The following is a 15,577-nucleotide window of genomic DNA, read 5'->3' on the forward strand; positions in this document are numbered from 1 at the left end:
AAGTCCTTCATCAGATAGAAGTGCTGTGAATATTTTCTACCAGTCTGTGGCCTGTTTATTTCCTTTACATTGGCTTGCAAGGAACAGAAGTGTGTCTTTTTGTTTGTTTGTTTGTTTGTTTATGTTGTCTTGTCAATTTTTTCTTTCATGAATCATGCTTTTTGTATCCTATCTAAGAAAGCTTTGCCTACCCAAGGTTACAAAGATTTTTTATTTTTTTTAAGTATAATTAGTTTTATTTTTTAATTTTACTTAATAATATAGAAATGTATTAAGATGAACTCTTGAAAACAAAAATGTTCTTAACTATCTGATTTAGAAAAATTCAAAACTGTCATAAGACAAAAGATGCAGAAAGGAAATAAAGGAAAAAAACTTAGACCATAATGAGAAATGAGTTTTGAGCTTGATTTCAACCTCCCATAACAAAGTCTGTCAAAGAAAATGAACGATAGTTACATATTTAATAAGTTACACAATATATAAATTATTGTACCCTTAAAGAATTATGTAAAGTTAATGTTTGATTAAAGTATTTATGTCAATGGTGCTTTGTAGACTGCTTAATAGTCTTTTTTTTATTATTCTTTAAAAAGAAATCAAAATTTGCAAACCTTTATCTAAACTGACCAAGAAAAAAAGAGAGAAGACAGAAATTACTAAAATCAGAAATAAAGCAGAGGCATGATAAAGCAGTTGCTTCTTCTATTACGCTGGAGCGGGCTTTGTGGAGAGAGATGTCTTCGACTTTTTCCTGTCTCTGCTGGTGACTCTCCTGTCACTGCAGTCGAGTGTCTGGCAGGCCACCTGCATGGTAGCTCTGGCTTCTGCTGCAGCTGTGACAGTAGCTGAGGTGAGCCACCAACAAGGACGTGGTGTTTTCAGCATGTTCCTTGCCTGTTTCTGGGCAGGGGATGCTGCCTTTGGCTCCTGCCTAAGGACCCCAAGATTTTTTATATTTTTTAAAAAATTTTATAGTTTCGGGCCGAGCCCGTGGCGCACTTGGTAGAGTGCTGCGCTGGCAGCGCGGCGACGCTCCCGCCGCGGGTTCGGATCCTATATAGGACTGACCGGTGCACTCACTGGCTGAGTGCCGGTCACGAAAAAACGACAAAAAAAAAAAAAAAAAAATTTTATAGTTTCAGATTTTATGTATGTCAAGACCATTATGAATTAGACTTTTTCATATGTACAGCTGTTCTAGCATCATTTATTGAAAGTACTTCTTTCTCCATTTAATTAATAGTTATTTTTTCCTAGATGTTTGACTGAATTCACCAGAGAAGTCATCTGAAACTAGATATTTTCTTTGTTGGAAGGTTTTAAATTATGAACTCACTTTGAATTTATATGTCTGTTCAGATTTCCTATTTCTTTTTGCTTTAGTTTTGTTAATGTGTACTTTTCAAGAAATTTGTTCATTTCATCTGATTTACTGGCAAAAAGTTGTTCATATTACCATTTTGATGTGTGTAAGATCTGTAATAATATCTTTTATTTAATTTCTAACACTAGCAATTTCTGTCTTCAGACTTTTTAAATTAATCAATTATCAATTTTATTGATCTTTTCAAAAAATAGCTGTTGGTATCGTTAATTTCTTATTTTTTTATGTCATTGATTTTTGCTCTTCATTATTTTCTTTATTTTTCTTCTGTGAGTATATACTGCTTTTCTTTTTCTGTTCTCTTAAGAAGCTTCAATTCTTGGATATTTTACCCTTCATTTCTATCAAGAATTTTATGTTGTAAAATTTTCTCTAAGCACTGTTTTGATATATTACTTTATCATTTTCATTCAACTCAAAATATTTTCTATTAATCTATGATTTATTTTTTGATCCATAGGTTATTTAGAGGTGCATTGTTTAATTTCAAAATATTTGGGGATTTTTCCACATATCTTTTTGTTATTGATTTAATATATTTAATCTTTAATTCCATTTTAATCATAGAACATTTATTATTTTAAGCCTTTAAACATTACTGACGGCTTCCAGTTCCAGGTGAAATGAAGTAAACACATTCCATTCTTTCTCTCCCACTGAATACAACTATAAAATCTAAATGGAATATATGCATTAACTTTTTGAAGACTCTGAAAAATGCAACAGGTTCATTGGAGAAAAACACCAGAATTTGAAGTACCACTGAATTGGCAGTGAGTTTACGATTTTTTCCTCCAGTATCCCCCAAACTGAGTTCAACACAGCCAAAAACCTGGAAATGAGCAGTGCAGTATGGACAGAGAGGGCTCCAGGAGATGCACTCTAGCTCTGGCTTGAGTACTGGGAAAAGGAATTTCTAACCCTCAGAGGAAATATGGAAATCTCCTGGAATTTTTTCTCTTCTCTTGTGCCCAAGCCCATAGGCAATCTCATGGCAGCAATGACAGCAGTGGGATAACTGGGGCCAGCAGAGGCCAAACTCTAAGGGAGATGGACCGTCCTCTCTATTCCAGTTCAAATACAATAAGAAAACTGTTGTTTCTTTTTTTCCTCTACGTTCTCCCTTCATTTAGACCTCCAAGTTTCTCACTGGAGGACAGAAAGGAAAGCTGCAGGGAGCCAGAAAGTACCAGGAAGATCATGGAGAGATATACACCTGGTAAAGCTATACCATAAGGTTGTTTACGATCTTCTGGGATAACCCCTGAGGCATACATGTGGGAATCTAATCTTGACTGGCATTCTAAAGAGTTTGAGAACTGAACTAATGGATAAACTAATGCTTATATCCCAGACTAAGCACTGTGTGGCACACAGCCAGGACAGACCTGAAGAGCACTAAAAAGGCCTATGAGAACATAATATATCAAAAGACCTCAGAACTGAACTGATATTGGAAACATAGCCTACAGAGGTGTGCTGGGACTTGCAGCCTAAACCTAACCAGGTCAATTGCCTATTAAACAAAAATATCAACATTCTCCATAGAATTTAGACAAGACCCAGGATCTCATAACTTAATATTTAAAATGTCGAAAATATAATCCAAAATTATTTGACATATGAAGAACCACTACAATTTCAATCTGAATAGTAGAGGCAATAGACACCAATGTCAAGGGGATAACGATGCTGAAATTCTCTGACAAAGACTTTAAAAGAGATATTATAAAAGTGCTTGAGCAAACAATTGATAACACTCTTGAAACAAATGTTAAAGTAGAAAGCCTTGGTAGAGAAATAGAATGGAGATGACATAGGAGTTAGTGAATTCAAAGATAATTCAATAGAAATTATTTAATCTGAACAACAGAGAGGAAAAAATAGGAAAAAAGTAATAGAGCCTCAGAGATCTGTTCTACAATAACAAAATATCTAATATTTGTATCATTGCAGTTCTCAGAAGAAGAGGATAAAGAATATGATGGGTAAAATAGTGGACTTTTGTTTTCTTCTTCAAATATTTAAAACATGCTTGATGGCTAAAAGCAAAAGCAAAAACAAAAAACCAAAAAGTAATATTGTCTGATAGGGTTTTCAAATTATGTATATTTAAAATATAAGACAACTGTTTTAGTCTGTTTTGTGCTGCTATAACAGAAATACCTGAGTATTTTGTAATAAAATAACTGATAAAGAACAGAGGTTTATTTGGCTTATGATTCTGGAACAGCTGCATCTGGTGTGGGCCTCATGCTGCTTCTGCTCATGGTGGAAAGTGGCAGGCAGCTGGCAGGTACAAGCAGATCACATGGCAAGAGGAAGCAAGAGAGAGAGAGGAGGTGCCAGGGTCTTTTGAACAACCAGCTCTCATGGGAACTAATAGAGCAAGAACTCACTCATTAATCCCCCCACTTAGGGAGAGCACTAATCCATTCATGAGAGATCCTCCCCTGTGACTCAAACAGCTTCCAGCACTGCCACATTAGGGATCAGATTTCCACATGAGTTTTGGCATGGACAACACATCCAAATGCTATCAACAACTATAGTGTAAAGAGAGCTGCCATAACAAAATACCACAGACTGGGTGACTTAAACAACAGAAATTTGTTTTCCCATGGTTCTGGAGGATAAAAGTCCATGATCAAGGTATTGACAGATTTGGTATCTTCTGAGACTTCTTTCCTTAGCTTGCAGATGGCCACCTCTTGCTGTGTCCTCACATGGTCATTCCTTTGTACATGAATATCCCTAATGTTCCTTATTGTGGATCCAAATTTGCTCTTCTTATAAGGACACCAGTGAGATTGGATTAGGGCCCACCCTAACCACCTCATTTTAACTTAATCACCTCCTTAAAGACCTTGTCTCTAAATACAGTCAAATTCTGAGGTACTGGGGGATTAGTGCTTCAACACTTACATTTTGGGGGACACAATTCAGCCCATAACAAAAGAGAAGATAAAGAGAACTATCAAATAGTAAAATGCTTGCATTCCAATTAAAGTAACAAAGCATTGATTCTAGGTAGACTGAAAGAAGTTGTGTGTATTTTGTAATTCCTACAGCAACCATTTTTTAAAAATAAACTATTCAGAAAGATGTGGTCAAGATCACAACAGAGAAATTAAAATGGACCACTAAAAAAAAATGTTTAAACAACCCAAAAGAAGACAGAAAACAATGGAATTAAAAACAGAGGAAAGAAATAAAAAACAAATAATGGTACGCCTAAATCCAAACATATTAATAATAACATTAAATGTAAATAGTCTAAACACACCATTTAAAAGACAGAGCTGTCAGAATGATTTCTTTAAATTACCCAACTGCATGCTCTCTATAAGAAACTCACTTCAAATATAAGTAGGTTAAAAGTAAAAATACGGGAAAACATAACTAGGCAAACACTAATGAAAAGAAAGCTGGAGTGGCTATATTATATCAAAGTAAAATTCAGAGCAAATACAATTACTATGGATAAAGAGGGACATTATGGAATGATAAAAGTGTTAATTCACCAAAAAGACATGCCAATCTTAAATGTATGTGCACCTAACCACACAATTTCAAGATACATGATGTGAAAACTAACAGAACTGGAAGTGGAAAGAGACAAATCCACCACTGCAATTGAAAAGCTCAACACTCCTTTCTGAGTAATATATGGAACATGGAGACATTAAAATAAGCAAAAATAAAAAAGAACTGGAAAATGCCATCAACAAACTAGATCCAACTGGCATTGTAAAACATTCCACCCAACAAGAGCAGAATGCGTATTATTTTCAAGTGCAGATGGAACTATCATCAAGATAAATCCTATCATAGATCATAAAACAAACCTTAACAAACTTATACAAATTGAAATTGTACAAAGTATGTCTTTAAATCATAATGGAATTAAACTAGAAATCAATAACAAAAAGATCATTTAAAATCTCCAAAACTTGAAAATTAAATGATGCATTTCTAAATAATCCATGGGCCAAAGAGAAAGTCTCAAGAGAAACTAGAAACTATTTTGAACTGAACTACAATTAAAATAAAACATATCAAAATCTGTAGGATGCAGCTAAAGAAATGCTTAGAGAAAAATTTATAACATCAAATGCTTATATTAAAAAGAAGAAAGGCCTTAAGTCAATAACCTAAGCTCCCACCTTAAGAAATTAGAAAAAAGAACAAAACAAATCCAAAACAAGCAGAAGAAATAATAAAGAGCAGAAATCAATTAAATGAAAACAGAAACACAATAGAGAAAATCAGTGAAACTGAAAGCTAGTACTTTGAAAAGAACCATACATTTGATAAACCTCTAGCAAGACTGACAAAGAAAAAAGGAAAGAAAACACAAATTACTAATATCAAGACTAAAACATGGGATTTCGTTATAGACCCTGAAGACATTAAAAGGATAATAAAGAAACATTATGAATAAATCTATGCACAAAATTTCAATAATTTGAATGAAATGGGAAAATGCCTCAAAAACCACAAACTACCAAAACTTACCCAAGATTAAATAAATAGTTCTATAACTATAAAATAAATTCATAACTTAAAACTTCCAAAAAGGAAATCTCCAGGCCTAGATGGCTAACTAGAGAATTCTACTAAACATTTAAAGAAGAAATAACACCACTCTGCACAATCCCTTCTAGAAAACAGAAGAGGAAGAAACACTTCCCAATTCATTTTATTAAACTAGCATTTTCCATGACACCAAAAGCAGACAAAGATAATATAAGAAAACTACAGACCAATATCTCTCATGAACACAGACATAAAAATCTTCAACAAGATATTAGCAATTTGAATCTAGCAATATATAAAAAGGATAATACATTACAACTAAAGGGGTTTATCCCAGGACTGCAAGACTGGTTTGATATTCAGAAATCAATCAATGTAATCCACAATATTAACAATTAAAGAAGAAACACCACATATTTGCATGAACTTATGCAGAAAAGGCTTTATACAAAATTCAATACCCATTCATGATTAAAAAAAACAAAAACAAAACAAAACAAACAAAAAACTCTCCTGACACCAGGAATAAAAGAGAACCTTCTCAATCTGATAAAGGGCATCATATACTAATGTCATTCGTTGTTATTAATAAGACTTCTTTGGATTTTTCTTTCTTATACATTCAGCTGTAAAAAGTCTTGATTTCAGAGCTCAAAAATCCAGTCCAGTTTGAAGTAAAACTTTAATAACACATCCAAGCAAAAACCTTTGTGCAGCATTGACTGAGGGGATCTGCAATGGACTGGCCTATAGCACGCTCTGTCACAGCTTTCCTTAGTTCCCTTCAAATCCCTTGACCCTTTTAATGCGCACTCTTTCCCAGCATGATTTTATGTTTAACAGTATGCACCAGTGTCTCTCTGTCAGAGGACTGCCCTCAAACGGCCAGACCATGCTTCACTTGGGAGAACAGAAGGCAGGAAGTATGTTGGAATTTATGTTCTTGCCAGCTACAGGCAGACCCTAACCAATGACTGTTGGGTGCCGAGGTATAAATACTCCAGCTCAATTGTTCCTGATGGAGACAACTCTGAGGTGTGACCAATTGCTCCCCTGTGGAATTGAGCTGAACTTACACCGTCACTACCACCACAAGACTTTGCTTGATATGGCCTTCAAACCCTTCCTAATGAATCACTTTCACAAGGATCCTTATCTCAGGGTCTGCTTATAAAGAACCGAGGACAGGAATCATGGGCTGTTCTGTTCCTTTCTCTCTCTTTCCCTCTTTTCCTCACCAGTCCTCAAGGGTTGGGACAAGGGACACAAGAACTCAAGGCAATGAGACCTAGGACCTGATGCTATTGTAGTGGTCATGATGCTCTCCACAGCAAGCATCCCACACTGGCCTTTCAAGGAGTCTATTGGTGGTGCCTCAGGTGGGATCCTCTGTGCCACAGAAGTCCCTCCCGAAGATAATGCACTCCTTGGTTTACTATAAGGTCCTGCCCAGCTTACAGCTGTCCACCCACAGCCTCTTTCAGCCTCACTTTCCCATGCAGTCCTCTTGGGCAGGGTCCTTCCTAAATGGCTAAAGCCTGACATCTATGGAGTCCACTAGGCTCGCAGATTCTTTGACATCCTTGCCTGCCAGACAACTAAGTGCAACTTGGTCAACTGATGAATGGGACAGTTCCAGCCAGGTGCTCAACATACAACAAATTTTGGTACTTTATTTATTTATCTATTTATCTATCTATCTATCTATTTATTTATTTATTTATTACTGGAAGATATTGGCTCCCATAATCTGTTCATCTTTCAGGAGTGGTTTTACTTTATCAAATGTTCTGTTTACAAATTGCAGATAGATCTACCATACGACCCAGCTATCCCGCTGTTGGAAATATACCCAGAGGAATGGAAATCATCAAGTCGAAGGTATACCTGTTCCCCAATGTTCATCGCAGCACTCTTTACAATAGCCAAGAGTTGGAACCAGCCCAAATGTCCATCATCAGATGAGTGGATACGGAAAATGTGGTACATCTACACAATGGAATACTACTCAGCTATAAAAACGAATGAAATACTGCCATTTGCAACAACATGGATGGACCTCGAGAGAATTATATTAAGTGAAACAAGGCAGGCACAGAAAGAGAAATACCACATGTTCTCACTTATTGGTGGGAGCTAAAAATTAACATATAAATTCACACACACACACACACAAAACCGGGGGGGGGGAGAAGATATAACAACCACAATTACTTGAAGTTGATACGACAAGCAAACAGAAAGGACATTGTTGGGGGGGAGAGGGGGAGGGAGAAGGGAGGGAGGTTTTGGTGATGGGGAGCAATAATCAGCCACAATGTATATCGACAAAATAAAATTAAAAAAAAAAAATAATAATAATAATAATAAGTGTAAAAACTCCTAGAACAGTAACTCACATCTAGGAAGTGCTTAATTAATTATAATTATTAATGATTATTACAAAAAAAATGTTCTGTTTACAGTCATAGAACATGCTGAAATATTTCTTGCTTCTGCTATTTCAGAAGCAGAGATGAATCTATTTCTTCACAATTGCCACAGAACTCCAGAGGACACATTCAGAGCCTCTCCCAAAACTCTTCATGCTCAAGTAGCAATATACAGTGGTCCCAACAGGGCCTGCATCTTAGCTACCATCTGCTCTGGTAGGGAGATGCCTGTCTTTCCCACTTGCAGACAACCGATATCGCTACAAATGGTTCCCTTGGGACACCAACATCTGACTGTGAAGGTGTGAAAAAAGACTCCCATTCCCCACATGGAGAGAGAAAGAGTTGAATCCCTTGCTACATCTAAGAATTCCCTTGAAATCATCTTAAATCTCAGTCCTTCTCTTACATAGCTTGGGAAGAGTGGCGATTGCTTGTTGTACCATCTCTTAGATGCATACCATCTCTAGAGGCATCCAGCTCCTGTCTGTCTGAAAGGTATGACACTTATCAACAATCATTCTCAGCTTTGGGAATCCAGCCACATTTCTATGAAAACAGGAAGTGTCATTTAACTTCCTATTGCATGTGGTCATGACACTTTTCTCACTTCCTTAATAGGGCTTGCCAAGATTTTATTTATCATATTAGTCTTTTTGGGAAAAAAAAATTTAAGAGGATCAAAAGACAAGTACAGACTTAGAGAAAATATTTGCAAACCATATATCCAACAAAGGAATGTTACCTAGAATATGTAAGGAATTCTCAAAACTCAAGAGTAAGGGAAAAAAAAAAACAATCCCAATTAGAAAATGGGCAAAAGACATGAAGAGACATTATACCAAAGAGGATATGCAGGTGTAAAATAAGCACACGAAAAAATGCACACTAACTATTAGAAGAATGCAAATTAAAACCACATCAATATATCACTACACACCTATCAGAACACCTAAAATTAAAAAATATTGACAATAACCAAATGCAGGTAAAAGGAAGCAGATGACGTGGATCATTTATACATAACTGGAGAGAATATAAAATGGTATAAACATTCTGGAAAAGAGTTTGGCATTTTCTTCTAAAACTAAACATACAACCACTATATGACCCAGCAATTGAACTCTTGGGCATTTATTCCGGGGAAATGAAAATTTATCTTCACACAACACTTGTACATGAACGTTCATAGGAACTTCATTTGTAATAACCAAAACCTGTAAACAACCAGATGTCCTTCAATGGGTAAAAGATTAAACAAACTGTGGTACATCTATATCATGGAATACTACTCAGCAATAAAAAGGAATGAACTACTGGTACATAAAACAATTTGGATGAGTCTCCAGCGAATTACGTTGACTGAAAAAAACAGTCCCAAAGGGTAACAGACTATATGACTTTGTTAATATAACATTCTTAAAATTACAAAATGATAGAAATAGAGAACAGATTGGTGGCTGTCAGGGGTTAGGAATTGGATGGGGGTGCAGGGCCAGGGATGGAAGTGTGTATGATGATAAAAGGGCAACAGGAGGGGTCCTTGAGGTGGTGAAAATGTCTGTATTTTGATTTTATCAATGTCAATATCCTGGTCTTCATCCTGTGCAATAGTTTTGCAAGATATTTCCATTGGGGAAAATTGGGTAAAGGTCACACAGGATCTCTCTGTGTTAGTTCTTACAACTGCATGTGAGTCTCCAATTATTTAAAATTTAACTTTTAATTTAAATGATTAAGTTAAATAATCAATTTTTAATGAGTTTTAGCTACAGTCATTCTACTAATTTTCAGAATCTTCCACTATTCTGTCTTTATTAATTCCCTCCTCCAACTAGATTTAGTTTATTTTGGCTTATTTATTGTCAGTCTTTACTTTTTAGTTATTAAAAACATGAGGCTATACATTTTCCTCAGAGTCCAGCTTTAGCTGTATCCCCTGTGTTTTACATATTTTATTATTTTATAGATAATTTTCACTTTGAATGATGGTCCTATGGGAAAGTATTTATCTACAAATAGCTATTTTAGTTCTCTTTTTATGCATAATTTTAATTTAATTGTATTATAACAGGAGAACGGGCCCTTAAAAACCTCTCCCTTATGGTACTTATTAAAGTTTTTCTTTGATAGATTGCTATAGCAAAGTTACTTCTAAAAGCACCATACAACAACTTTTGTTTTTATTTCTTATTATTATTCTCATTATCAGAAGGTATTGGGTTTCACAATTTGCTCTCTTTCAGAGATGATTTTACTTTATCAAGTGTTCTGTTCACAAGCACACAACATGCTTAAATTTACTTCCTCCTACAATAACTCATCCCAGTATCTCAAAAGAACAATATATTGTGTTTCTTGTAATTTTCATGTTAGTCTTCATTTACTTTTCTTCATCTATCATTAGTGTGGTATATTTGTTACAAATGGCAAACCAATCTTGATACATTATTATCTACAGTTTACATTAGAGTTTACTCTTTGTGTTGTACAGTCCACAGGTTTTGACCCACGTATATGATATGTATCCACTTTTACAGTATCGTAGGGAACAATTTCACTGCCCCCTGCTCCACCTGTTCATCCTTCCCTTTATCTCCTGAATCCCAGTTTTTCCTTTTCCAGAATGTCATGTAGTTGGAATCATACAGTGTGTAGCCTCTTCAGATTGGCTTCTTCCACTTAGCAATACTAACTTATTTTCAGTGTAATAGTTGAAAAGTTATATTTTCAATTCAAAATATGGATCAGTGGTCAAAAAGGGTAAGTTTAAAGCATGAGCCTGAAATCTAAGATAAGGAGGAAACTCCTGAGCAATGACAGATGTCATTGTTGCCTGTCAGACACAGGTTTCCTGAGATTTTTCATAAGAATTTCAAAGACTCTGATCAGGAAGTACCTGACACACCTGGCAGATCTTGAGCAAATAGCCACAGAATCCTCATCAAGGCCCATAAGACCAATCACCTGGCTCTTGACCCTCGTCTTAGCTCACCTCCTTCCACTCTCCCAGATCAGAAAGAGCTTGGCAACAGCCCCCTATACTGAATGAAATAAAGGGCCCTACCTAAGCACAGCATTGGTAATTTCCAGGCACCAGTATTAAAGAGAACATCCATAGAGGAGAAAATTCACATACAAAGGATTAAGCCTAAGAATAGGATCAGCTCTCACGACAGCACACTGAAAGCTAGAAAACATGGAGTGAGGCCAACAAAACATTGGAGATTATTTTCAACCTAGAATTCTGTCTTCCCACAAATTATCAATCCGTCTGTCAAAACATGTCCCTCCTGTCCACACTTTTTGATAAAGCTACTGAAGAGGATGCTTCGTTGAAACAAGGGACAAAACCAAGAAAGAAGACATGAATCCAGGCAAGAAAAGATCCAACCCAGGAGAAAGAGAATGGTCCAGAGACATCCCAGGATCAGCAGAAAGTCCCAAGAGAAGGGCTCTGCTGCAGGCCCAAAGAACAGCCTCACCAGGTGGGAGCTGAGCACACGAGACTCAGTGGGGGTGCAGAAGTGGATTTAACGTGAGCCTAGTGGAGCTTAAGCTTGAGAACCCCTCATGCACCCCTAACAAGGTCCCAGGAGGGCCCTAGAAACACATCTTCAAGTGATCATAAGTTTTTGTAAATTATGAAAACAAAAATTATTTCAACCATTATCAGTTCAGGTGACCACTGTTACCTTCCCCTCCTTCACACTTCCTTGTGTCAGGCGACTTTTTAAAACCCATCTAAGAAGTTAGGTTGGGAACATTCTGGGATTGAGTCAAGAGGGACATGGATATATAGTTTACAATCACATCGTGTGTGTGCTTGTGGTTGGCCCACCAGCACAGGAATGGCTCTCAGGGGTACGTCTGCCACCCACCCGGAGGACTCACTGGGTGGGGAGAGGGGGTTACACACAGGGAGGACTGAGCCACCCTGAAGCACCTGACACCTAGTAATAGAGACGAAACATGCTAGAGGAAACACTGAATTACCTATCTCTTCTCTGCACAGAAAACAACTTTGCAAATCTCCATCACATGCAGAAGTAAACAATGAATATGCCACAAAAAAATGAGGGGAAATTGGTTTTTTTCAGAGGAATGTTGGAAGATCAATTATCAAAAATATTATATAATTTTTCTCAATTTTGTAATGTGTATGGTAGCTTTCAGATTTTCTAATTGGCGGGTTTTTCCTAATTTAAATAAACAGTAACTCATGCTTAATTTTATATTAATAATTTTGTATATTATCCTACAGACGGCTCCCAAAATGGTGTACGCTTCAGGCCCCCCAAAACTTGGATTCACCCCCTTGACTATAGGCAAAAAGTACAACTAAGATACTAATTATATGACTGGTTTGCTTGTGTGAATAAGTTATACTGTCTGGATTTCACAGTTAAGAAAAACTTAGTGATATGAAGCAAATTTTAAAAGGAAACAATTATTGACTTCCAAAGAAATAAAAGTTGTGCAAGAAAGGAACTATAACCAAGATATTCTATTCGGCTCAGCAGTAAATATACTGACACTGCCGTAACTGATACAAATTCTAAATTAGTATTTAAATAAAAATTTAGACTAAATTGGAAGATCTTACCTCATCTTCATGATAAAGGGTGACTAATGTCTACAACTGAAAATAGAGATGGCAGTGTACGTGTATGATTTAGAACTACAGATGTCAATACTGAAAGAAACAGCTGGAACACTGAAGGTGATTTCTCTGGGCAGCAGGAGTAGCTAAAGGCAGCAAGTCAGGTGCCTGCTTGTAGCATGTAAGATGTTAAAGTGCATGTATCATTACTTTCATAATTTGTTTAATTTTATGTCAATCACGAACATTTTGTAGGAGCAGTCCTAGAACATCTTGCACCTAAAAATCAGGAAGTCTTGACCTATCACAAGCCTACAAGCAAAAAATTACTTGGAACATTATATGTGAAACAAACAAAAATGGCAACCATGAGCCCACCACAAGGACAACTAAATAATGTATGGCACATCCATACCTTGGAATTCTCTATGGCTGCCAAGTTCAATGAGATAAAACCTGTCATGTCATGGCATAGATTAGAACAATGGCCACAAGACACTGTGACGTAAAAAAGCAAGCTATATGTGACATACAGTGTTGCATATGTGTGTGCACAGGGAATGTTCTAACAGGAAAGCCATGAAATAGCTAACTCTGGGGAGAAGGGAGAGAGTGAGAAAAGGATACCCTGTGAGAGTGTGTGTGTGTGTGTGTGTGTGTGTGTGAGAGAGAGAGAGTGTGTGTGTGTGTGAGTGTGTATGTGAGTGTGTGAGTGCATGTGTGTGTGAGTGTGTGAGTTCATGTGTGAGTGCGTGTGTGTGAGTGTGTGAGTGCGTGTGTGAGAATGTGTGTGAGTGTGTGAGTGTGTGAGAGTGTGTGAGTGTGTGGGTGTGAGTGTGTGAGTGTGTGTGAGTGTGTGTATGTGTGTGTGAGTGTGTGTATGTGTGTGTGAATGTGTGTATGTGTGTGTATATGTGTGTGAGTGTGTGTGTTGTGTGGGGGGGTGTGTATGTGTGTGTGTGTGAGTGTGAGTGTGTGTGTGTGTGAGTGCATGTGTGAGTGCGTTTGTGTGTGTGTGAGTGCGTGTGTGTGAGTGCATGTGTGAGTGTGTGTATGTGTGTGTGAGTGTGCGTGTGTGAGTGCGTTTGTGTGTGTGTGGGTGCATGTGTGAGTGCGTGTGTGTGTGTGTGTGAGAGACTGTATGAGTGTGTGTGAGTGTGTATGTGAGTGTGTGAGTGTGTATGTGTGTGAGACTGTGTGAGGGTGTGTGTGTGTGTGTGAGTGTGTGTATGTGTGGGTGTGTGTGTATGTGTGGGTGTGTGTGTATGTGTGTGAGTGTGTGTATGTGTGTGTGAGTGTGTGAGAGTGTGTGTGAGTGAGTGTGTGAGTGTGTGTGGGTGTGGGTGAGAGTGTGTGAGTGTGTGTGTGAGTGAGAGTGTGTGTGTGGGTGGGTGGGTGTGAGTGTGTGTGAGAGAGTGTGTGTGAGTGTGTGTGTGAGTGTGTGAGAGTGTGTGTGAGTGAGTGTGTGAGTGGGTGTGGGTGAGAGTGTGTGTGAGAGTGTGTGGGGGGGTGGGTGGGTGTGAGTGTGTGTAAGAGAGTGTGTGTGTGTGTTTGAGTGTGAGAGTGTGAGTGTGTGTATATGTGTGAGAGTGTGGGGGGGTGTGTGAGAGTGTGAGTGTGTGTGCGTGGGTGTGTGCGAGAGTGTGTGAGTGTGTGTGAGAGTGGGGGGGTGGGGGGGTGGGGGGGTGTGAGAGAGTGTGTGTGAGTGTGTGTGAGTGTGTGTGTGAGTGAGAGTGTGTGGGTGGGTGGGTGGGTGTGAGTGTGTGTGTGTGAGAGAGTATGTGTGAGTGTGTGTGTGAGTGAGTGTGTGAGTGTGTGTATATGTGTGTGAGAGTGTGTGCGTGAGAGTGTGTGCATGTGAGTGAGTGAGTGGGTGTGTGTGTGTGTGTGTGTGTGTGTGTGTGACCTGAAACATATTTTACTAATAGTATATATTACTTTTGTAATTTAAAACTGATGTGATTTCTTAAAGATCCTTTTAAGGTCAACCTTGGGAAAGGGAAGTTTACCCACTGTGGAAATGCTGGTTGGAGATATGTCCAGATCTGTGTGGAGTCAAAAAGAAGCAGCCCACTGAAAGCAGAGGAGAAGCCACTTATCTCTTTGCAAACATTTTCCCTGGAGGCTGAGAGTGGAGCAGAGGTGTTCTCTGCATCCTGCTCTGGGGAGACCCCAAAAGCAGGGAAAGCTGCTTCCTTCTGGAACCCCTGGGGGTGAGGGCAGACCCTGGAGACCCAGCCCAGCTGGCTCCTTCCCCACCCAAGTGCTGACCATGGAGTTTTCTGCTCCAAGCTTCTTCCCTCCCCTCCCTGCTCTGTCTAGGACTTCTACCTTGTTCCTTTCACACCCTTCTCTCTCTCTTCTTTGCACCCTACATTTCCCAGTTCCAATAAAAACAGGCCACACAGAGTTTCAAGTATTTGATTCTTTTTCTACTCCACTGAGAAGGCTGAAAATTATAATAATTACAATGACTTGCAGAAGAAGGTGGGACCTCAGCCTCCCTAGGGTCTGAGACTCTCAAACCATTTTCTTTCTATCTTCCCTCAATGCCTCCCCATACCCCTGACTCTATTTTTCTTCCTTTCTTCAAAATACCCAGTAGAGAGGCTGGGG

The sequence above is a fragment of the Cynocephalus volans genome, chromosome 10, assembly GCF_027409185.1.
Source record: "Cynocephalus volans isolate mCynVol1 chromosome 10, mCynVol1.pri, whole genome shotgun sequence".
NCBI classification, from domain to species: domain Eukaryota; kingdom Metazoa; phylum Chordata; class Mammalia; order Dermoptera; family Cynocephalidae; genus Cynocephalus; species Cynocephalus volans.